This window comes from Calonectris borealis, chromosome 2 (assembly GCF_964195595.1).
Source record: "Calonectris borealis chromosome 2, bCalBor7.hap1.2, whole genome shotgun sequence".
Classification (NCBI taxonomy): domain Eukaryota; kingdom Metazoa; phylum Chordata; class Aves; order Procellariiformes; family Procellariidae; genus Calonectris; species Calonectris borealis.
Window position 1 is genome coordinate 41720012 of NC_134313.1, and position 22887 is coordinate 41742898.

At 52.1% G+C, this 22887-nt stretch overlaps 1 long non-coding RNA gene across 1 annotated transcript in view; it reads right to left on the reverse strand.

The window, feature by feature from the left end:
- Positions 1-21675, reverse strand: part of LOC142078185 (uncharacterized) — a 55896-nt gene extending 34221 nt beyond the window's left edge. The window contains exons 1-4 of the long non-coding RNA XR_012672149.1: positions 21417-21675; positions 19545-19876; positions 13005-13113; positions 11324-11589 (exon numbers count right to left, since the gene is read on the reverse strand). This is a non-coding gene — a long non-coding RNA (uncharacterized LOC142078185). The remainder of the gene's footprint in view (positions 1-11323; positions 11590-13004; positions 13114-19544; positions 19877-21416) is intronic.
- Positions 21676-22887: the final 1212 nt, after the last annotated feature.

The window sequence follows — 22887 nt, forward strand, 5'->3', positions numbered from 1 at the left end:
GAGAAGAGGAAAAGGAAAAGAAGAAGAAGAAGAAAAAAGAAAAAGAAAAAGAAGAAAAAGAAAAAGAAGAAAAAGAAAAAGAAAAAGAAAAGAAAAAGAAGAAGAAAAAGAAGAAGAAAAAGAAGAGAGCCAGCATGGCTGCTGGCAGGCTGCGTGAAACCTCTGCACACGTCGCCTGCTCCCAGCACTGTCCTTCCCATACCCATCCCTGATGAGCTGGCTCAGTTGTGCAAGGTAGCTCCTAATTACCTCTCTCCTGGTTTCTCTCTTTCCCCCCTGAGGACGGCCTTTCCAAGAACTAACACACACGCGTACACCTGGCACTGTGAGATAGGGAGCCTCACCATGGATACCAGCCCCCCATTCCCAGTCCGACTCGTGCTCCTGGGATTCAAGCAACTATCTCCAGGATGCTGCGAACTCCAGATGTGCCTTACCTAGTGCCTGGAGACACCGCGTGCGAATGCCGCTTACAAGTGTTATTCTGCACTCACACACACACACGCGCACTCATGCGCAGGTTCTGGCTATGCATATCAAGCTTTGAGAAACAAAATAAAGCAAAATGGTAGTCTTAATCTTCCCTTTAATATGCTACCCTATGCCAGATAAGAGCAGCTGTGCTCGCACAATGTGTCCAACTGGACATGATAAATAGTCTGAGAGAAAAGAAAAACATATACATACACACACACACAAATACATACGTACACATGTGCTCTAAGGAATTTAATAAAACATGTTTGTTTTCAGAAGTGGTGGCCTCCAGTTCACAGCTTCCTTGATTAATAAAAGGGTTGATTAGAAATAAACATGGCTTGCCAGGGCTGGGATTGTTCATAAAATCCTAGAGTAAATATCTGCAAGGGTGGCCTGAAGGGTTAACCTTACCAATGCACAAATACTGGCTCTCCTCCTGTTACAGTTTAAATGCTGATGGGAAGGAAGAGATCATTCTAGGTCAGTATGTCCTTTACATTGTGAATAGCTTGACAGGGGCTAATAAACTCCCCTGCCTATGGAACTGATAATTTATTATATATTCCCAGGCATCACATGCAATTTTTTATTTATACATGATTGTTTGTTGGTTTGTTTTCAAAGAGGGGAAGCAGGGCAATTTGGGTCAAGACATATGCTTAAACCCAAGGACGCAGAGAGCTCCACTCTCCTAGTCTTAGCCTATAGTGGAGAATAACAGCCTGGCTGCTGCTCCCCGCGCTGCTGCAGGGATTTTGCATGGCAGCCGGGCATTGCAAAGAGCAGGACTGCAGGCCAGCACAGCCAACTTCTTGCACAGGGATCTGATGGGTACACACACAAACACACCCGCGCGGCCCTCTCCTGCTGCGAAGCAAACCCAGCCGATTTACGAGGGACCTCTTGAATTGAGATAACTGCAAAACTAACAGATTTCAAGTTTATTTCCTGAGCGGCTGGGCAGAGGACCGCTCCTCCGCAGCCTGCTGCTGAGGGAGTCGTGCCCCTGAGAGCAGCCTGCCTTGCTCCCGCCTTGCACTCACTGCATTTCACATCGATGAGGTAATTCGACTGCAGATGAGGTAACCCTGCGAGTTGCCCACGAGTTGGAAGAGGTTACCATATGATCGCTCATGTAAACACGCAGCCTGGTCCCCCCGGACGGCGGCTGACAGCTGCGCTCTGCCGACGCGCCGCGACACTGGGCTGGTGGGCAGCAGCAGCTCCGGGGAGCCCCCGGCCTGCCGGGGGCTTCACGCCTCTCCAAAAGCAGCCGGGTGCCCGCCACACGTGTACACACACCGTGCACAAACGTGCCAGGCAAGGCTCGGCTTTCAACCTGGCTGACGGGGGACCCTGTTTTTCCGGCACCCCTGCAGCCAGGTTGACCGCTCAGATGGCTCTTCCTTTCCCCACACCAGGTTCCTAAATGCATGTGCCTTCTCATGCCCTGGCGAGGTGGTTCATCTCTTCCGCAAGCACTGGGGAACGACTTCCTCCTGCGGTTGCAGGCGTTAGACCTGGGGGAAATCCCTCCTTCCCCTGCCCAGGGGGTGCAGGGGAGAGGAGGGGTGCCGGGGGCTGCAGGGCGGCAGTGCGGGGGCTGCCCGGGCAATCCCCAGCAGTTCGGTTTGCGAGCGGTGATGTTTTGTGTGTGTGCACTTTGCACAGGTGCTGTTCCTAGAAAGTCCCCTAATTTGCAACCAGCGAGAAAAGTGACTTTTGTGGTTAGTAGTGCTGGTGACTGCGCCCCTCTCCCGCCTATAACCATATGCATCAGAGGATCTGCAAGCCTCTGCTCGCCCAGCAGGCAAAAAGCTCAAATCAAAGCCCCAAAACCCAAACACCTTTTCTTCAGGATCTCGTATCATTGTCATTTACAGGAGTCTAGGAGCCCTGTTAGCTCTGCTGTGCTACGTAATCCCAGTGCTGATCCCTACCCGAGCGCTGGGCAAAGCAGACCAGTGTGATGAATGTGTGAGAAGGAGGAGGAATTCACAGCAAAAAGAAAGAGCGGGACTCAGGGCTTGTTAACTCTCCAAACTCAGTGCCAGGATTTCTCAAAGCCTCCTTGTGACTAACAGGGTGGCCAGGATCAAATCACACCACAACTCCCAGTAACTACCTACCTGTGCCTCCACGGACTCTACTTAACCTCACAAAGTGTGTTTGAGAAGTTCGTTTTAACAAACTTCATCTCAGCAGCAGCGGCCGCTGATCTGGAAATCTGTTCTGGGCAGACATCAACCTGAACTACATGTGACAAGTGACCCAGGAGGACCTTGAGGGCTCACGTGTTATTAGATGTGGGAAAGGAGCTAGGCTGAACGTCTTCTGCTCCGTTCCCAGGTTACAAAGCTTGGCCCCCCTGGCCTGGCCAGTCTGGAGGAGGTCTCACCAAGCACCGGTGGTAAGGCATGCTGGTATCAAGTACCTGAAGGAGGATGTTCCCCTCGGCCCTGGGGGTACAAGGCTCAAAGAGCTCCCGGCAAGAGGGAAAGGCTTTCCATCACCCTTTGGTGAGTTTATTTGGCCAAAAATGGGAACTACTATGAGCAATCCCTGGAGGAAGTCACATCTCTCCTTCCCCCGCCTCCCAGAGCAGCTGCTTATACAAGGAACAGGTCAAAATGAATGACTATTATAATTGGAGTATATGAAGGGACACAAATCCATTACTGCTGGAGTTGATCTCACCTCACGACACAAGGGCTGAGGCCAGGACTCTTCCCCCTACCGAGAGCTTGCAAGATTGCCAGAGGCACAGACAGATCTCCTAAAGTCTGCCCAGAGGGGATTCAAAGAAGCAAGGGGAGAAGTGGGGCCACATCGCATTCCCCTCCCTACCAGCTTAGAGAGCCGGCAGGCTCCGCACCAGAAACCCCATGGCAGGGCCCCAGGGAGCCGTGCAGCGGGATGTGTGTCGGACTCCAGATATTGCAGCTAGATTTTTAAAAGATGCAGCTAATTTTATAAGCTCTAGCGGTTGCTGTGATGTGTAATGTTAATCATATCCCTGCCTCATGCTGTAGCTGGATCATCTGAGCAGCCTCTCTTGCAGGGAAAAGCAAGGTGCAACAGGTTTTACACGTCCCTCTCTCGGACCGGGTGCTGGTCACTGTTCGGTGGGACACCAAGCCTGGCAGAGCAACGACCTCCCTCCACCTCGAAGGGGTCTGCAAACAGCAGCTGGCAGAGGCCTGGGGCATGCCTGCCATGGCACACCCCAACCTGTTCAGACATATTCTGGGTAGAGGGCAACATGGCCACCATGATGCAGTCCGGGTGGCCTGAGCCCTCCCAGAGCAGTGTGTGAGCAGCTTGGGTGTGATTCACCCCTCCAACCCCTGCTTGCGGTGTAAACGTCACCATCCAGGCTCATCACGCCCCTTCACGGTTCAGGGGGACAAGCAGGACCCCTGTGGGCGCAGACACCTCTGTTTGAGACAGTTACGGCCCGGGACTAGTTGCCCTCCAAAGATGCCATTTCCTCTCCGGTGGCCATAAAGGGTCTCTGAGGTCATTTAGTTGGACACCTCCTCTGAAGAAGCCTTGTTCGGTCAGGCCAGTCCCACCCCTTTAACCTGCTCGCCAGCCGGGCTGGCACCCACAGCACTGCCTGGGTGGCGCGGGTCCTCGGCCCCGGGGCGCAGACCCCAAACCTCTGCTGCCCTGCCTCAAGACGCGGCTTTCCCTCTGACAGCTCGAATACAGGTGCGGTAACGCAGGCAGGGCATTCATTACGGCAGGAGCCGATGGAGAACCAGCAGGAAAAGAGTTAAGAGAGCCAGGGCTTGTTGCTATCCAGGAACCCAGGCTACCTCACCTCCCAGGATAACCATCAGCCAGCCCTTTCTCAAGCGCTTTTTTGGCAGGCTGCGTTGTCAGAAAACCACCTGTTACTTGGGAGAGATTCAAATGCATAATGAATTAAAAAAGCATATTGTGTGTTACTATCTAACCCCCAGACAGATGTGTTATTTAAGTGTGGTTATGATCTGTGCTGTTAATTTTAAACAACATATGATCAAAGATCATGTCTGGCTTTGTGCTTTGCTTCCTTTCAGGTTCTGGCTTGTGTTGTCCATGCCAGACAGTTGTGGTTTCTGTCATATGGCAGGAAAAGCTTATTTTACATGCTGCCTAAATTTATATTTTATAGCACATTAAAACAGCCCATCAGAATTAAGTTATCGCATTGTTTATAATGGTAAGTGAATCGCAGCTGTGGAAAAGAGGGCACCACACGAAGGGATTTTTAGGCACAGCTACTCCCTACGCTAAGGACTTTCAGCCATTTTAAAGACAGCAGCAGGCTGAAGCACAGACTGAAATATATAAACCACATCACCGCTCCTGTGGAAAGGCTGGAAAACTGTTGGAAATGGCAGTCCTGCCAACCAATCAGTCCAAAAGCACCAGCCGGGTCCTCAGCAGACAGGGAGACACGCTTAACAGATCATGAGATTTTTTTGAAATAATACAGTTGGGGTTCTTTTTATTCGCTCCCTGGCTTGAGCCTTCAAGCTTTGCTGCCCAGCCAGAATAGATAGACATCTGCCCTAAACGAATAGGTAAGTAAATAAACAGACCAAAAAAAGGAAGAGCAGCCCCTTGTGATCGTTCAGCTCTAAGAGGTGAGGCTTTAACTCAGAGGCAACATGTATTTGAAGACGTCGGGTGAAGTTGCAGGAGCTCTGGCACACACAGAATGGTAGAGGGGCAAATCTTCGTTTGATGTATTCCTAACTACGCTGCCTTCCAAAAAACCACACAATTTAGGGCAGATGTAAAGCATGGCCAAAAAGTCACTCTTGCTGATTCAGAGTGCAGAATACGTGTTTCACCCCTGTAGCATTTGAGGATACAGAGAGAATCTCAGTTCAGACTTTCCAACTAAATCTATGAAGCCCGTGTGGAAGCGGAATTTGTTGTAAGAGAACTGAACGGGAGAGAGAACTGTTTTAACATTTGCAGACACGGAGCCAGACTCAGCCCTTATCTGCGCCGAGGTAAATGCAACGCCGCTGCCGTAGCAAGCGCAGGGGCGTGAGCAGAGAGCAGCCGCTGCCGGTTGCCCACCTCGGAGCCACGTTGGGGCTTCAGCCTTCCTTTCACTTACAGCCTTCTGCCAGGCTGCAGGCAGCTGCCAGGCTTTGACCAACCTCCTGGGGAGGTAATAATCCTCTGACTAAACAAACAAGTTACTCAGCCCCTTTACAGGAATCAGTCATCTCTTCCGCCCAGGTGTGCCGGGAGGGCTGCTCTGACTCAGGGCCAAGGGCGGTCTGACCCTGCTCTACCCAGCCCAGTGATTTCGACCCAGGTCCCCTTCCCAGCCTTTTCAGCCGCTGAGAAACCGTTCTCTGCTTGCTGCAGGGCTTCAGCTCTGCCCACTTTGGGCCCGGAGGAGGTTTCCTGCTCCCCTGACACCGATGTGCTCCCAGCCCTGCACAGAGCAGATCCGTGAGCCGGGCTGGCCACTGGCTGCCACTGTCCCTGTGAGAGGCAGGCCGGCCCCAGACCGCAGCCATCACAGGAATAAATAAAGGGAAAAGACATGAACTCTCCCCCTCCGAGGCTGTATTGAGACACGCCACGGTGGCTCTAGCCCAGCCAGCCTCCAGCTGCGGTGCTACTACTCTCCAGCCATTTGGCAGAGGTACCACCCCTCCTCCCCGCTGGGAGAAAAAACATTGCCCTAAAACCTCTCCGTGGAGGGGATCCAGAGAGGGGATATCAGTGATATACCTGTGAAGGCTGTCCCCACCTCTGGGAGCCAGGCTGAAATGGCCTGTGAAGGCTCGGAGGTGAAGCAGCAAGCACAGGGTAAAGGATCGCACTGTGCCGCTTTAACGTAAAATACATCCTGCTCCGGGGCTGCTACTGTTAGAAGACCTGAAAACACCCTCTCCCACACATACAGTACTGAACAGGAGAGCATGAGGGGTAAGAGCGGATTGTCTGAGAGAAGAGACTAGAGCTGAGGAGAGGATTTTAAAGAGCACAAACTCATTTCATATGGCTGAGTGCCAGCAACACTAGGAGAAATTCAATGGATTATGTTGCACCAGAGGTCAGAATATAATTGTACCTTCTGGCCTTTAAAACCTGTGAATGTATAGAGGAACCTTGAAATGACCAGATTCCTCAGGAATTTGATTCCTGGGGTTTATTTATTTATTTTCTTACCAGCTGCCAGACACAGCATGCTCCTAGACAAATAAGGAGGTGGTAGCTATGGTGGTGAGTATATCAGTAGTGCTAATCTCTTGCGGGGCTTCCTGGTAGAATTTCTATCTCCCTCAGAGGAGACAAGGTTAAGGGATATAAGACATTTTCATCTTAAAAAACTAAGAAACGCAGGGCTATTTTAGAAGTGAATAGATGCTGGGGAGAACAAGGGAGAACTCAGACTTAGTGCACGAGTATTCTCCTAGTAGATTTTTTTTAAACAGCGCTTTCCCAACCCCCATATTAAATAGCTCTCTGTTGTCCTTGCAAAGGGCCAAAGAGCTAAAGATAGCTCCACTAATTGCTACTTCCCTTCGTCCCTTAGGTCTAGAGATTCCCATCTTCTATATTATTACTTCATCATTTTAATTGTGCAAGAAGCTTTTATCCATCACAGTATTAATTAGAATAAAATAATAATAATGCAAAATATAAAAGGAAACAGTTATTAGTATCTAGGTAGCATCATTTTTAGAGCAGGTACTTTGCAGAAGAGTGTTAGCCAACACTTCTGTCTGCACGTGCTCGTGATGGGCGGCCTCGTTCTGCAAACTGGGGACCTGCACTCACACCAAGGGGCCATACCCAGCAAGTGCGTGGCTGTCTTCTGAGACGTGCACTAAAGAAAGTAGACAAAAGTAAGTAATAGGGGGCTGTTCCAGCCCTGAAACAGCCTGGAAAGAGAAAGCCTAGAAAGTTAAAGGTGACTTATGGCCACTGTCGCCTTCTCCACGCCCCTGGAGGTACAGACACAGTCTACTCTATAACTGATATCCACATGGGAAACCAACTTGGAAACATCTGACCCTCCGATATTAGGCACAGACATTCAAGCAGACCAAATTACCACTGTCATTCATTTGCACCTTTCAACTTAATGATACCTTACAGGGAAGGAAAATTCAAATTAAAAATTGAAGCTATTAATACATCTTTGAAAATGGTAAGGGAACAAGATTAAGACCAATAGGAGGCCACTAATCTTCGCATACTTCTGACTTGCACCCTTTAAATCATTGTAATACCTTGTTCAAATTCAAACACAAATAGGATTTTTTATGAGGGCGTTAGTGCTCCTGCTGCATCAAAAGCCATATTATATTCTACAATTCCTAGAGCTGAGAATACTCATTCCCAAAATAAAAGGCCTCCTCACCAGATGATTGTAACGCAGATGACAAAATAACGTTACGTTGAAAAATACATCTGTAGAAAGTGAAATACAAAGGCAGAAGAAGAACTTTTCTCCTACACCTTTTGGTAGGGTTCAAGGGGCTCACAAGGTAAGTGGGATGCATTTTGCAACTTCGTAGCGGAGATACATATATTCATATATTGCAGAGTAACCACATCCTCTCCCTTCGGCTGCTTCTCCCTTCCTGGAGACTAGTTGCAACTCACATATATGTGACAAGCGATAGCCAAGGACAGGCAGCGGGAGGGAACTGTTCCCAACCAACTAACTGCATCTTTAAATTTCTTTCCCCCCCCCCTCCATTCTGCCTGTCTGTCTCTGTGAACGCCTGTTTCCCTGGAGGGCAGGGGGGGACCCAGACAAACCCTGAAGCAATCCCAAATTTCCTTGGTAGGGGAAAAAAACCCTATTCTCCAGAGATCAAACCTCCGATGAATCATTTTCCACCGCTCTGACATGTCAAATACTCCAGTGATTCACCAGTCATGGAGCTCTGATTCACCTGCAGTAAACAGGGCTGATCGCTTCCCAGAAGCACCGTGGTTTGCATCGCTCTTTAAAGGCTCCACTTCCACCTCGCAGCCCGGCGCTTCTCACCTCTCCGCCACACACCACCGCCCCCGCCCCCTGCCACGGCAGCAGCCAGGGCAGCAACAAGGAGCAAAAAGCCCAGGCCATCGGTTTTAGTCCGAGGGGCCGAGAGAGAAAACCCTCTCAGGTAAATGAACAGCGAGAGAAGTTAGGAGGGCTCATGAATCTTCCTTTGTTCCTGTTTAAGCATGAAAAAGGGAAGGACAGAAAAGAAGGGACAGGAGGTGTTCGGTATTTATTTGTGACTCTCATTGGGTTCATCTCCCTGCCAGCGCAGGACGCAGTCTCTCCAAGAGGGAGCACCAGAAATAGAACTGACATTACATCTAATGAGCTTTTTGGTGGCATATTCATTAAGCTTGTAGAAAGGGTAAAAAAACGCAGGAAGCTTAGTCTTGGAAAGCCTCCAACTGGACCCCTTTAACTCATTAAAGGAGGGAGTAAAATGAACCGTGCCCCAGGGCAATCGTAAAAGGATAAGCAGGAAAGCAGGAAAGGGTCAATTCATTAAGGACTGGGAGACCCCGGCGGTCCCGGCCGGGCAGTACGGGGATGGGCCGTGGGAAGGCCGGGGCGTGCTGGAGCCCAGCGGCAGGGATGTCCGCTCACCCTTGGGGTGCTGGTGGAGCCACCGGAGCTTTGTTCTGGCCAAGCCCCACAAGGCAGCAGGCACCTCCCCGGCTGCAGTGAGGGCACCTCGGAAAACCCTCGATTTATCCCGGGAGGCACTGCCTGCCCCCCGCAATTGCCGTGAGCTCCCCGTTCACCACCACCACCGTTCCCGACTCCATCTCCGGATCGGACTGGCCTTCCTCCCCGTCGAGGGGAGGGGGAAGGGGGGAAAAGTCACACAGACCCTCACAGGGGCAGGGGGAGGGGAGGGGGAGGCAAACTCATTTGAGCAGCTTCGCGGGGGGCCCCAGATTTACTCAAACCAGTCACGCCAGCTGCAGCCCAGCCATGATGAGAAAGGAGGGGAGACAGTGCGGCAACGGCTTCCACGACCCCGAGGGAGGAGGAGGAGGCCCAGGCTGCTAAACTGACACCAGGCAAAAGTTGGCCACGTTTTCCCCCAGCCACGGAGGAATAGCGCAGGCAAGTCAGATGTGACCGTGCTACAGGAGCCGGGAGAAAATAAAAACAAGTGACAGCTGACTCTTGAGGACTTTTGCGGGGGGGAAGGGGGGAGGAGAGGGTGAGGAGGGAGGGAGAGACCTACAAATACTGGGGGAAGGGCAGAGCGCAGCCCAGGAGCCTTCTGCAGCGGCAGATGGAGAGGGAAGCTACCGCTGATTCCTGCAGAGTCAGGGAAGGAGAGAGACAGCATCGCACCGAGGTGATCACATGAATAGGGAATGAAGGCGCAGAACAAAGAAGGGGTTTTGGGGAGAGGGAGCGGGAGCCCCCACGCGGGACCCCCAGAGCCGGGGCGTCCCGTCGCAGTGCCCCGGGGTGCTGCGGCGGCGGGCAGGGCTGCACGGGAGCTCGGGCACAGCCAGCCGAGGCTGCTGGAGGACAGGGTCAGCGCAAGCAGAGGAGGGACGGAGGAGACATTTGTGCAGTTACTAAGGGGTGAAGACCCCACGGAAGAGGTAATTCCTCAGACCAGGACCTGAGCGCATGGTGTGAAGGAAAATCTAAATTCCTTTCCTCCAGGCTCGGGGGCTTCCTCTAACCTGCTGTGGGATGAAGCCGCAGAGGCTGTGCATAGTGCTGCCTGCCTTTCCGCTGGTCCTCAGGCCCCCCACGTGCCGGCGATGATTGTCATGACAGTCATTCTCACTGTGATTGGCACCTCCCGGTTAGATCAAGGTCACTGTTAGAACACATCTTTTCATTAAAATGGCCGAGAGCCTGTCAATGACCACAGGCCACGGCTAATTAAGGGAGGACCCAATGCCCCCGCGCGGGTGTGTATCAGGGCTGATGCCGAGCCACCCACCCTTCCTTCCCCCAGCACCCTCGCGCACGGGGAGGACATACCCGCTCCCGGCATGCCAGGCCACCCACCACCCTCGCTGCTGTCACACCTGAGCAACAGCGTCACCTCCTCTCACACAGCTCATGAGAGGCACAATAGCATCCCGGGCACCTGGGGACAGCCCTTGTGTCCAGCTAGGTCATGGGCCCTCCAAAGGGGAAGGACAGATGACAACAGGCTCCTTACAACACAGTCAGGTGCACATTTGAGGGACAATGACCCATAAGTGGGCTTTAGATTTGAAGAAAATCCTTTTACAAAAATGTCTAAATATGACCACGGTGTTATAATAACTAATTCCTGGGACAGTATGGGGTTGGTGCTGTGCAAGTCTTAGCAAACATGCCGAGGTCTTCTTAGGAAAGGACACTGTGGGAATGGGTCCACACTGCTTGTATAAATTAGCAGCTCAAACCCTGACACAGGTGTGATGCACTTACACTGACCAAAGAATTTTTTGGTGTCAAACACTGAGGTGAAGCTGTACACTGCCAGGGACGCCTATAAATATTAGTCTCCTGTTTTACACATTTTGGATAATATCTGCCCATGGTCTTGGTTTGGCTAAATAGTATGTGAATAAAAGTCAGTTTCTTCCTCAAATAAAAACAGAAGTAAATCTTTCTTGAATATGGAAAGGAAAACAGTGTTATTCTAAAGGCTACTCGTGTCTCTCAGTCCTGTGTTACAGCACTGTTGTCCAGATCCTTTCCTAGGGCTCTCTTACCTAATTTCCCACCACTGGATGACAGAGCATGAGCTCCTCATCATGGAAAATGGGCCTCTGGGCTGCCTCATCCATTTACTTTTGCCATCCAGCTACCATCTCCTGGTCACACTACCTTGTGTTCTCATGTGGCCAAACTCTTCCCAGTTCAACACCATTTGCACCTTAGGGAGGGGTTGTGCTAATCTCCAGAGCGCTACGTAAGCCTCCTGCAACGCCGTTCAGCTCGCTCACCAATGCGCTCTCTCCCCTGTTTTGGCAAAACGTTTCCACTTTGTTCCAGCTCAGAATGAGAAGATATTTGGAAATCTTGACTTCTCTTGCAGCACCCAGGTGGCCTCCCTTGTTTTGTGTCCGTGTAGGCCCGGCCCAGCTTTGCATCTAGAGAAAAGAGAGAACCTGTTCTCGGCGTTTGGTAACACGAATGCACGGGACATCACATAGAATCATAGAATTGTTAAGGTTGGAAAAGACCTCTAAGATCATCGTGTCCAACCGTCAACCCAACACACCATGCCCACTACACCATGTCCCTAAGCGCCACATCTACACGTCTTTTAAATACTTCCAGGGATGGTGACTCAACCACATGTTTCTCTCCCAGTGAAAATGGGAAAGAAAATCCCTAAAATGTCTTCTGATATACCAGACACCTTCAACGACTTCCCAGCGGAGGAGGAGAGGGAAGGTCAATACCCCCCACCCAATTTTTTATCAGTCTAAACAAATGCTTTTCTGCCTTTCCATCAGTTTCTCCCAGTCACCGTGGTTTATAACTTACATATTAGGCCCTGGGCCTGAAAATGGTTTTGTAGAATATCCAGTGCAACTGGAGCCTGGCCTTAGCAGACATTGCTTGGCACAAGGTAATTAAACAATTACAATAATGAGGTTTAATTTTGTCTGTGATTGTGGGCGAATAGCAAAAGACATAGCAGGGACTTACTGCCTCGCACTCGAGATGTGCTTTTCATTGCAACCTTTTTAAAGCGTGCTTTAAATAAATTTTTTTCAAAATTGCTGTGAAAAAAGGTAAGCTATGTGTAATGTAGTCGGCATTTCACTCTGATCTGTAACTGCCTAATCCAGGCCAGGACTTCGAGAAACCCATTACAGTGACACTAGGCACCCACTGTGAGAGTCAGTCTGGGAGCTAGACAGCTAGGAAAAACCACAGCTTTGGTCTGTGTCCAGCAGCCTAAATAAAAAGTTTCCTTTGCATGCTTTGCATTCATCACAAAAGAGCGCTAGCTATCTCTTTTATACAGTAAATATGCACCGTCACAGAAACGTATCACATTAAAGTCACACTGGTAAAAAGGCTCAAGCACAGGACATTGAAAATGAGGTATTGTAATTATGTTATCTCAGATGAATTCCTCCTTTTTATGACTCATGGTGTTCATGCAGAAATGTCAATCCCAAGCATACAAAGAGCATGTGTTGCTTTCTCCCCACCCCAGTAAAACATCATACAGTTGGCTTTAAAAATATTGATTTAGGTATAAACATATACATTCATGTATATAGGTGTATGTATGGAATTGTGATTGTTTCATTATTTTACGTTTTCCATTTGCATTTTGATGATGCTCAACATGTTTTTCACAAACGTGAGGGTGCTAAAACTGAGATTTTTATGTTATTCACAGGACTCCAGAGGCTCAGGCTTAAGTAAAGTATCAAATATTATGAGTTCATGATGAACTGTAAGAACTGCCAACACTATTAACATCTTACAAGATAAATGATACATACTAAGCCAGAAAAAAATGCAACTTGAAAACACAACTCACCTGAAATACCTCTGTGCTAAAATCCCTAGGAATTTAACAGCTGCATCTCCTGACTTCAGTATTAACAGTGCTTTTCTAATAGCTTCCTATGCATTCAATCTTCGTGGTGCTGTTTAAAAAAGCAAGAGAGAGACAGACAGAAAATTGAGCACTGAAGTTCAGCACTCTCAGAGGGGAATACGGTGGGGAGTAGCGAATTTCGAGCAGTGCTAATTCCCATGCTGCTAATTGGACAGAGGCCATTTCCTGCACGCTAAAGTCAAACAGGACAGGAGCATATGGGCTTTCAGAGAGGAGAGTTGGGCCTTTGCAAGGGAAAAGAAAACACACATTAAAAAAAAGCACCCTAGAATCCCCGCAGAATATTGGCGATTGCAGAGAAATTACAGACAAATTAGAAACTTAAAAGCTATATGCACAGATGCTGCTCCTACTGCTTCTGGGAGAACTGCACCTTTGAGAAGATGGTGCTTGTTCCTTGGGGATATGCCATTTTCAGCGCCCAGTATTCTCCCTTGGTCCTACTGTTAAAATAGGATAGGATTTTATTTATTTTCTTTATTAATTTTTAATTACTTTTCACTTTATCTGTGATTCATATAGGTTTCAGTGGCAGGATGAGAACCTCCTTTGGATAAGCTTTTCTAAGAGCAGCCGGCGTAGCTCTGAGGCCTGAAGGAGGATTGCATGCTCCGTAATGTCACAGAGGGGACAGACCTGCCCTACAAGGCTGAAAGTCTTAGCAGACCGCATCGGCCGGCCACAGAGGCTTTTTTTCAGCCGCTTCATATTCAGCCAAGCAAAACATTTATCGTCAGCGGGAACCGTATCAGGACAAGTTTCAAACATCACCTGCTCTTCTTTAAACATGCTAAATTCAAGCACGAAAGACTCACATGCCTTGCAAAACGAGTCTGGGACAGGCATAGGGAGGTCGTGCTTCAGGGATGTGACAAAGCGGGGATCCTAGGGGTGAGAAGGATGCTCTTGGAGGAGATGCTGATTAGCCCGCTTCCCTGCATCTTCCTGCGAAGAAACCGGTGTAGGCCAGGGTCAAAACCAGGGCACTGACAGAGCATCATTCTGATCCAATGTGGCAAGGACGATGATGGTCCAAAAGAGTCGATTTTCTTCTATTAGCTGCTAATCAAAGGTGTCTCTTTTACTTTGTTTGCCAGTTTATTTTCCCTACAGCAGTCTCTCCTACACAACCCCTTGCCAAAAACAGATACGCAGAAGGTGCCGCACAGGGACCGAGCGTGGAAAATTTCCGCTGCCAGAGCGGGTGGTCTATAAAGTCAAAAGCCACATAAAGCCAGAGGGCCACAATGCCTCTCCTGACGGAGCCGGTCACGACGGGCAGCACCTCAGAGGAGCAGACCTGCTGCATCCAGCTTCTGCCTGCAGCCCCCAGCTGCCGACTGACCGCCCGGTTTTGCCGCTGCTCGGGCTCCCTCGGTAGCTGTCACACCTGCTCTGCCCACCCCTCGGAAAGCTGCCAGAGGAGAGAGCAGACAAAGGAAGAGCAGCACAGCTGGAGCTGCTGGAAGCTGCACGCTACTCGGGGTTGTTTTTGCGCTCGCTGAACGCCCCTCTTCCGTAGGAAGCGCCTTTCCTGTCGCCCTGGGAGTTCGGCTCTTCAAGCGCCCTTGTGTTTATCGCTTGCCATCGTTTTTAAGGCATTACTGCAGAATTCCTTTGGTTTTTTAGTATTATTATCGCTGTTTCTGGCTGGTTTAGCTGCCACAGACCATACATCCTCATTGCTGACTATGCCCATGAAACGCAAACACTTACGTGGCCTGCCTTGATGCCCCCACTTGTTTGAATGTCCCAGGAGAGGAGCCCTCCCAGAGCACATGGACACCAGAGCAGCAGAGAAGGGGTTAATAAAGCATTTAATACCAAGAGGCCACAGAGCAAAGCCCAAGTTAGGGCCAGCTGCATCCCTCCCCCTGGCCTCCATCCTGCAGCAGGAGCCCTGGCAGTGCTGCATCACTCAAGTGTTCCTTTCCCCACTGAGCTCCTGCCCCACTTGTGTGATGTAAAGCAATCCTTTTGTTTCCTCTTTAAGACATTAGCCTCAGGGGCCATTACAGGGAAGAAAGGTAGCTGGGGCTCTTTTATCTGAAGGAATCCATTAGCAGGGGGGGTCCTTTCCTTCCTCCCTGCCCAGGGAGCAGCTCCTGCCTTTGCAGTGCTCCAGGGACATCTCATTGCTCCATGGCCACCTCTTCCCTGTGCCAGGGACATCTCCCTGCTCCAAGGCCACCATCTCACTGCTCCATGGTCACCTCCTTGCTGCTCATGGCCATTTCCTCACTCCAAAAATGGGGCAAATGCAGCGTCACCGTGCAGAAACCATGGGTCCTCAGTCCCCCCAAGTGAAGTGAAAAGGAGAACATGCATTTTTAAATCCACCTCAGTGTAACAGATTAGCTTTCTCTTTGCTGACATTTTGGGTGACTGAGGGGTGTTTAGTGCTCTGGCATGTCTTTGTGGCTATAGAAAGCAGAAACTCATTCTTGCTTTGTTTATTCTTGCACTGAAAACAGGAGTTCCTCTGCATTCGCAAGACTCCAGGGCCTGAGGCTTTAAATAATAACCCCAGATATTATAAGACTCTTAATAAACCTGAAACCACTGAAATAATAATAAAGAAATGAAAAAAATATGACAGGGAAACTAATTGGGTACAGGGGGGTTGGGCCTCTTTTTGAGCATACCCTTCGCACTTTCCCAAATCATGAATCACAGAACAAACATTTGCTCTGTACAGTGTATGCCACCAAGACCAACAAGGACCTATCTTAGGCTAATATAAATTGCCCGAGTTCCAGTAAGACATTAACAGCAGATATGAGCCTGCCCTGCTTACGCTCCAACCTCACCGGAGACCAAGCAGCCGTGGTCAGCCCGGAGCCAAACCAAGCAAGCCAGCCCAACTCAAGGGCAGGGTGTATTTACCCAGGCTTGGTGTTAACTGCTAACACTATTATGTGGCTTTACCGCAGATAGGAGCTGGCTTGCACATCAGTGATTCAGAAGACAAGCAGGGTGAGGACACGAAAATAATCCTAGCTAAATACAGTGTTCAGCACAAAAGATGCAGATCAGGGTAGAAAAGGTGCCAGCGTGCCTTCCTCCTATTTAAGTCGTGAGGGATACGACGCTTTTGAAAGCTGTACTCAGCACCTGCAGGCATCCATGCATGGGGAAGCACCTCTGGAAGCCTCCCCCACAGACACGGTCATGATGGGCGCCACCGAGTAGCCGAAAATAGAGGGAATAAATGAAAGCAGCTGCCGGGGCCATGGTGGCAGTGTGCGTGTCAGAGGAAATACATGTGAGCCCACAGCTGGGGCTGCCATGAGCAGGAGCATTACCTTGTCTCCTTGTCAAAACCAGGAGGGAGAGAAACATCAGCAGAGAGTGAGGGATCACCTCCCCGAGCCCTGCCCTGCCCTGCCCTGCCTTGCCCTGCCTTGCCTTGCTGGTGGCTCCAGGAGGGAGGCAGAGGGTGAGGGAAGGAAGGAGATGTGCCGTTGCTCCTCTCCAGCGCAGTTGCTTTACGAAACATGGGGTCTCGGGGAAAGTTGCATGGGGGGATGCTCCAATCTTCAAAATATGGCGGGCGTGCGCCTCGAAGCCATGCGCTCAAACGCCAAAATGTTTCAAGTTCACCCAATACAGCAAAAGAACAAAAAACATAATGGAGGAGGACTCCTGCCAGGGAGCACGCATGGGAAGGCAAGCGTCCCCACCGCCTGCTCTGCCGGGTTGCCCTCTGCTCTCTCGTAAACATCCTCCCCACTCGCCATATGTCACACACGCCCTCCCCGAACCCAGCGACACAATTATGCTGGGCCTCGGCACGGCCAGGGGACAACATCACTTTCCCGGCAGTCCTGCACTGTTGTCGGTGCCTGGGGAGATAACTGACCCCCAGCAACTTCAGTCGCAGCCAACAGAGAACGGGAGTGGGGATGAGTCCGGCTGCTTGAGGCAGGGACAGACAGACAGACACACAAAGGTAGCAGGAATGGCGCTGGCGTGAAAAATATTTAAACGTATATGATGTTGCAGACCAGAAGCTCCCCCCTTTGCTGTGGTGACCCTACTTCAGCATAGGTTAGTGCCATAAAAACAGGTGAAGACGTTCGGTGCCGCTGGTAGGGTACCACACAAGCACTAACCTAAGCAGCCCCTCAGGTAGGGCTCAGGCACCAAGATCTACATCGAGGGTCTGGTGTCCCATGTTATAAACTCATCAGCAAAGTGTCTATGCCAGTCTTGGCAAATTCACACTGGGAGAGGATCCTGTGGTGGCTGTACGCTTCGTATTAGGGTCTTGCACCAAGGGAGAAGGCATAGGAAGTGGGAGATGGGCTGCCCACGCACACCCTACCTGCAGCAACAGCCTCACGGGAAGCGGGGGCCAGCGAGCGTGCAAACCATGGAGCAGACCCTGAGCGCGTCCGGCAACGCCTCCAAAGACGTGTTAAAAGCAGCTTGGCTTCCAAGCCTGGGCATACCCCTGCGGATTTCCTGCAAGGAAGGAAAGCAGCTAGCGAGCCCATAGCTGCCCATTAGCGAGACCTCGGGGCTACATGCTTCTCACAGCTGTGCCACCTGCCCCTCAGTGCTTCGGGGGACCACGGCTGGCTCAATGCCACCTTCACGGTGCCATTAAGTGGGCGTCCGCTGGCACGGCAGAGACGCACTGGCTGGCTCCCAGGGAGCTACATCTGGAGCTGGATGCAGCGTAGATGCCTTGCTCATCCCAGGCTGATGTCCCCAGCAGAGCTGGTGAGCAAGCAGAGGTTTATTGCCTCCAGTCAGCAAGGAGAGCTGCTCAGGCCTGTCCGGGGTAGCTGTGCACAGGGGTTCTGACAGTCCTTGTAACGGGCAGGACTTACACCACGTGCCTGTTACACATTGCCATCCCAGTCCTGTTGCTTCATGTGCCATTATAAACGCTTAGTCTTGGGAAGATGCATCCTGCGTTTTTGCTGAGCGCAGCTCTGTGCAGAGGCGGTACAACTTGAAGAGGACACTGTGCAAGTTTGTTGACTGCTCCCTGTCCCAGGTACAAGCAATTCCCGGGGCAGGGGCCAGCTGCGCTGGGAAAAAGTGCTCACGCAGCCTGGTTAGCCTCGCTGGTGGACTGGCACATGTTGGCAACTAGAAAATAAGTAACGCTCAGAATACGTTTAAGCCAGCGTGTTTTAACTTGCTTGGGTGTCAGTTCTGGGGTCTGGCCATGGATGCTACCAACCCTCATGAGAACATCACTCTCTTTCTGCAGAAAAAGTGGTGCCCTCGGGAGCAAGTGCCCCGGGCTGAGGGGACCTGCGAGAGGCAGGTGGGCTCCCCCCAGCCCTCCCTCTGGCCCCTTCACCTCGCGCTCGCGGAGGTAGGAAGGTTGTTGCTCAGCTCAACCTCCGGGCACAGCGGAGGTTGGGGCTGGACCACCTTGACCTAGACTTTATGTCATTCATTTCTACTCCGCCGGGAAATGGCTCTCCGAGGCCCCGGACATCTGCTGCTGCTTACCCGGGCTGCAATGCTGGTATTGGAGCTGGCACCGGTTCAAGAAGGGACTACAATATTTTATTGTGCTGGTGCTGTTTTGCTGAACCCTGCCCTGGAGACCAGGAGGATGGGTGGATAGGGAAGAGGTAGGTGGATCTGATCCTCCACATCTCCATGGTGCAGGGGGGCTTCCACCCCAGTAGGTGTTGCAGCCAAAGCGTCCGTCTCCAACAAGAAGGTCACTTTGCTTGCGCTTGACAAGTGGTCGCATGAGGGGAACACATCGCTATGGAGGGGGGACATGAAGTTTTCCTTGGCTTGGCTGGGGACGGCTGGGGCAGGAGTGGGAAGAAACCCTCCCGACAGGCAGGAAGGTAGGCAGGGGAGGGAGAAGATAGGAAAAGCAGGAAAACTCAAGCAGGAAGGTAACATCAGCAGGCAAGCAACATCGTAACGGAGGGCATCTGTTGGAAGAGCTCCAGGAAAATTCCCAGTTATTCAGGGAGTCAAGAATGTGTTGAGTCAAAGTGTATTAGGAAATAAATCTGGTGGGCAGAGAGGGAGGTGCCTGCATCCATCTTGCCCTCAGAAATACTTTGGATAGTGTCTCACAGGAATTACTCTGAAAGGCCAAGAAACTCACTGCAAATTGCTGTATGAGCCCCAGGACAGCAGTGCCCTCAGCCAGGAGTGATTTATCAGCATGTGGACAGTGAATGGCCCTACCAGGAGCCACAGACTCCCCCTAAATCAAGAGGGGAGATTTTTCCCAGCAGGGTCTTGACAGGGCCCCCAAGCCACCACACAGCACACCACCGTCAGTCTGCAGCCTCCCATCCCTCATTTGCTCTCCTCAGGACCAAGTCCTCAACTCTTGTGGGTGTTTCTTCAGCCCTGACAAGATAAAACCCATGGTGCACATGAGATGGGGCTGTGAAACCAATTGCTGGGAGCAAAGCGGCTGCATCCACAAGAAGCAGGACGGCTGGGGCTGTAACAGCTCACCCCACGAACGCCGCGGCAAACACCTCACCGAAGGATCAGGGTCACTATTAGACGGTTTCCCAAGGATTTACAGCTCAGCCATAAAACTGTGCGCTGGGGCGAAAGTCGGCAGCGTGGGAGCAAAGTTGTGGCGTTATTGTTCATCTGCAGATTTGCCTCAGCCATTTCTCAGCCCTCACCCTGCTAAAGAAGAGTACGCGTGCTCTCAGCTGGGGTGATTACATTTGAGCGCTGCATGGCCAAAAAACCCACACATGCGAGGAGAGGTGGAGAAGGATCCGGTACAGGATCAGCATTATCGAGCCTTTACGTGCCCCGGGGATTGCTCCGCACTGAAAGAAGACAGTAAATAACAGTGACTGATGGCGGTAGCAGCGTGCCCTGCTGCAGAGGGCTCTGCCGGAGGATGCCAGCGGGATTCGCAGGGCGCAGGCTCCTGCAGGCAGGACGGCAGTTTGGGGTGCCCGGGAGGTGCTCAGCTCCACGCTCTGCGGGCAGGCACTACCGCCTGCCACGGCGGCAAATTAATGCCTCCCTTCCCCTCCCTCCCTGCTTCCCACCCGCCCCTCGCACCACCTCGGTGGCCGCCGGGGAGGGGGCCCGGGGGACGCACACGGTGGTGGGAGGACGCAGGTGCCCGTCACCTGCTCCCAGCGCCAGCTGGGGGAGAGGAGGATGGGGCCAGCGGCCTCACCCCCTTCTCCTGCCTGCCTGTGGGGGGGCCTGGGCCCAGCCAGAGGGGAAATGCGCTTCTAAAAAACACAGCCATTTGCAAGGCGAATCAGGTGGAGCCCTTGAAATTGCTTGAAATTCTTTTTTTTTTTTTAAAAAAAAAAGGGAAACTGAGCTGCGCAGTGGTCCAGGTGGGAAGCAGCAGGAGAGCAGCCTCGGGGTGAGGAAGCGGGGGTGGCAGGAGATGGACCGACCAGCCGAGGCCGCGGGTGGACACCACCGCAGCAGTTCATACCCTCTGCCACCCCCCCGCAGCTGCAGGGCCCCCACCTCCCCGAGGGCTGCCTTGCTTCAGCCGATGCCCGTCGGAAGGCACCGTCCCGGGAGCAAGCAGGGCTTCCCGTCACCGTCAGCCACGGCAGGTTTTGAAACCAAAACCTCGCCAGTGCTCCCCTGGCCCCTCACTTCTCCCTTTCCAACTTCAGGCTCCTTTTTCTTTCGGATATAAACCCGTGCTGAAATCGAGTTAAGGGAGGCCTGGGCTTGTCCTTTTAAACAGATGAAGTGGGGGGTGTTGCGGGGGGGGGGTTGCTATAATTGGATCACTTACTGTGTGACTAATTACAGCCGCCGGTAACCACAGTGACTGCGGTTTTAACCTTACTTGGTCATTTGCAAACCACCCGGATGACCCAGCCATCTGCAGCAGGGCAGGGGGCCGCGGCGGGGGGCTGGGGGCCTGCAGCCCTGCACCCCTCACCAACCAGCCCAAGGATGGGGTGGGGGGTGATGGCACCTCGGAGCAGGTCCTTTCTGTGCCTCTGTGCGGGTGGCCTCCCAAACGGGTGTGGGGAGGTTGGAAGCGTGGCCACAGAGCAGGCAGGACCAGTGGCTGGTGGCGGGGACAGGCTTCAGCCAAAAATCCAGCTCCATATCTGAAATTGAGGTGTTCCCCAGAGGCACCGTTCAGGCTTGGCCCATCGGAAAAACCCACGTAGCTCCGCGCCCCCGAGTCTGCATGTCACTGACAGCACCCGCGCTCGCTGCGGAGGTGGCATCTGACCGCCCGCATCTTGCCCTGGTGCATCTATTTCTGGCAAGGGAGCAACGGCTGGATTACGGATGATAGAGCAGATTAAGTTTTGATTCTTATTTATTTGAGTAAGAACAATCCTTAAAAGCCATTATTAACCTCCTTACCTTTAATCAGCCAATTGCTGGGAGTCCTGGTAGCCCTGCTTTTACCGGGTGACCCGGTGAACCTGAATGTGGTTCAGGGCAGCAGCACGTGGGCTGCCGCCGCCGCTCACCAGGAAGCTGAGATACGGCGAGGTGTGTGTCAGGGCATTCTCCTTTCTCTGTAATAAAATCAAGGCAGCGAGGTGAGGCTGGGGAACCCCTACCTGCCCCCTGCAAACACAGCCGCCCAGGAGAGCCGGGCGGCCTCTGCCGCTCTCGCTCGTTTTGAGCCCGGGGTTCAATTTCTCGAAATGAGGACGGAAGGAAGCAACAAATGGGAAGGAAACGGGCCTGCTTGTGAAATCCAAAACCGGATCGGTAAGAAAAACATCATAAATTATGGATCCCCTGGAGCCGCCGGCAGCCTGTCATTGTGCACGATCTGTCTCCATTGTACTTTTCAGTGTGGGTGAAACTGTTGTAAACTAACACAGGGCAAGCTTTTTCTGCCGAGGATCACTGCCCGCTGCTGGAAGAGCCCTCTGCCTTCCAGCACAAACAGCCCATTGCGAACCAAATGTTTCGTGTAAGCGATAGCGGCCCCAGTGGATAGGCAAGCCCTTGAAGAGGGTGAAGGGGAATGAGGGTTTCAGCTGATCCTGCTCACTGGAGCTTAGCACCGGTGGCCGCGCCAGCTGCAAGGACGGGGACGGGCAGCCTTGGTCAGCACAAGGCTGCCCATTGTTCCCCAATACGCCGCTGGAAAAGACAACCGGATTAGGGTAGTTGAGCGGCAGCGCTGCGGCGCGGGACACCCGTACTGGGGAGCCGAGGGGGCTGCTCCCGGCCCTCAGCCCCCCAGGGCCCGGGGGCTGTGCTGGGGGCGGACGGGGAGCACCCACGGTACGCCCCGCCCGGAGCAGCAGGGGTTAAGGAGCGTGGGGAGGGGGATTTTCGACCCCCCAGCTGCACCAGCCTGCCTCGGATGCCAGATGCAGGCGGGCAGGGGGAGGAGGGGAGCGGGAGCAGGGAACGAACTCAAGGTCAAATGGCGAGGGGAGGGGGAGGAAGAGGAGGTGGCGGGGAGGGGAGGAAGGGTGTCCCCCACGCGGGCGGAGAATCGCTCTTTATCCACCCTCCTTCCCCCCCTTCCCACACGCCAACCACAGAGGCAGCCTCTCATCAGGATATTTATGAACACACGCACAAATGGGAGGCTGAGGGGAGGCAGAAAAAAAACACCCCCACCACCAACCACCCAACCCTATTTTGCTCATTCTCTTTCTTCAAAGAGCAGATGTGCTGTGGCCTGCAAACCGAGAAGGACACTCCCTTGCTGTTAGCTAATTTAGGCTGACATGCAAGGTTTTTGCGGTTCGAAAGGAGAAGTTTAGTAATCAGCCGCTAACATTAACCAACACACCTCTCGCACAACCACCCGCGCGAAGCTCAGGCGTCCTTCGATGTTATGGGCAAAAAAAAAAAAGATTTG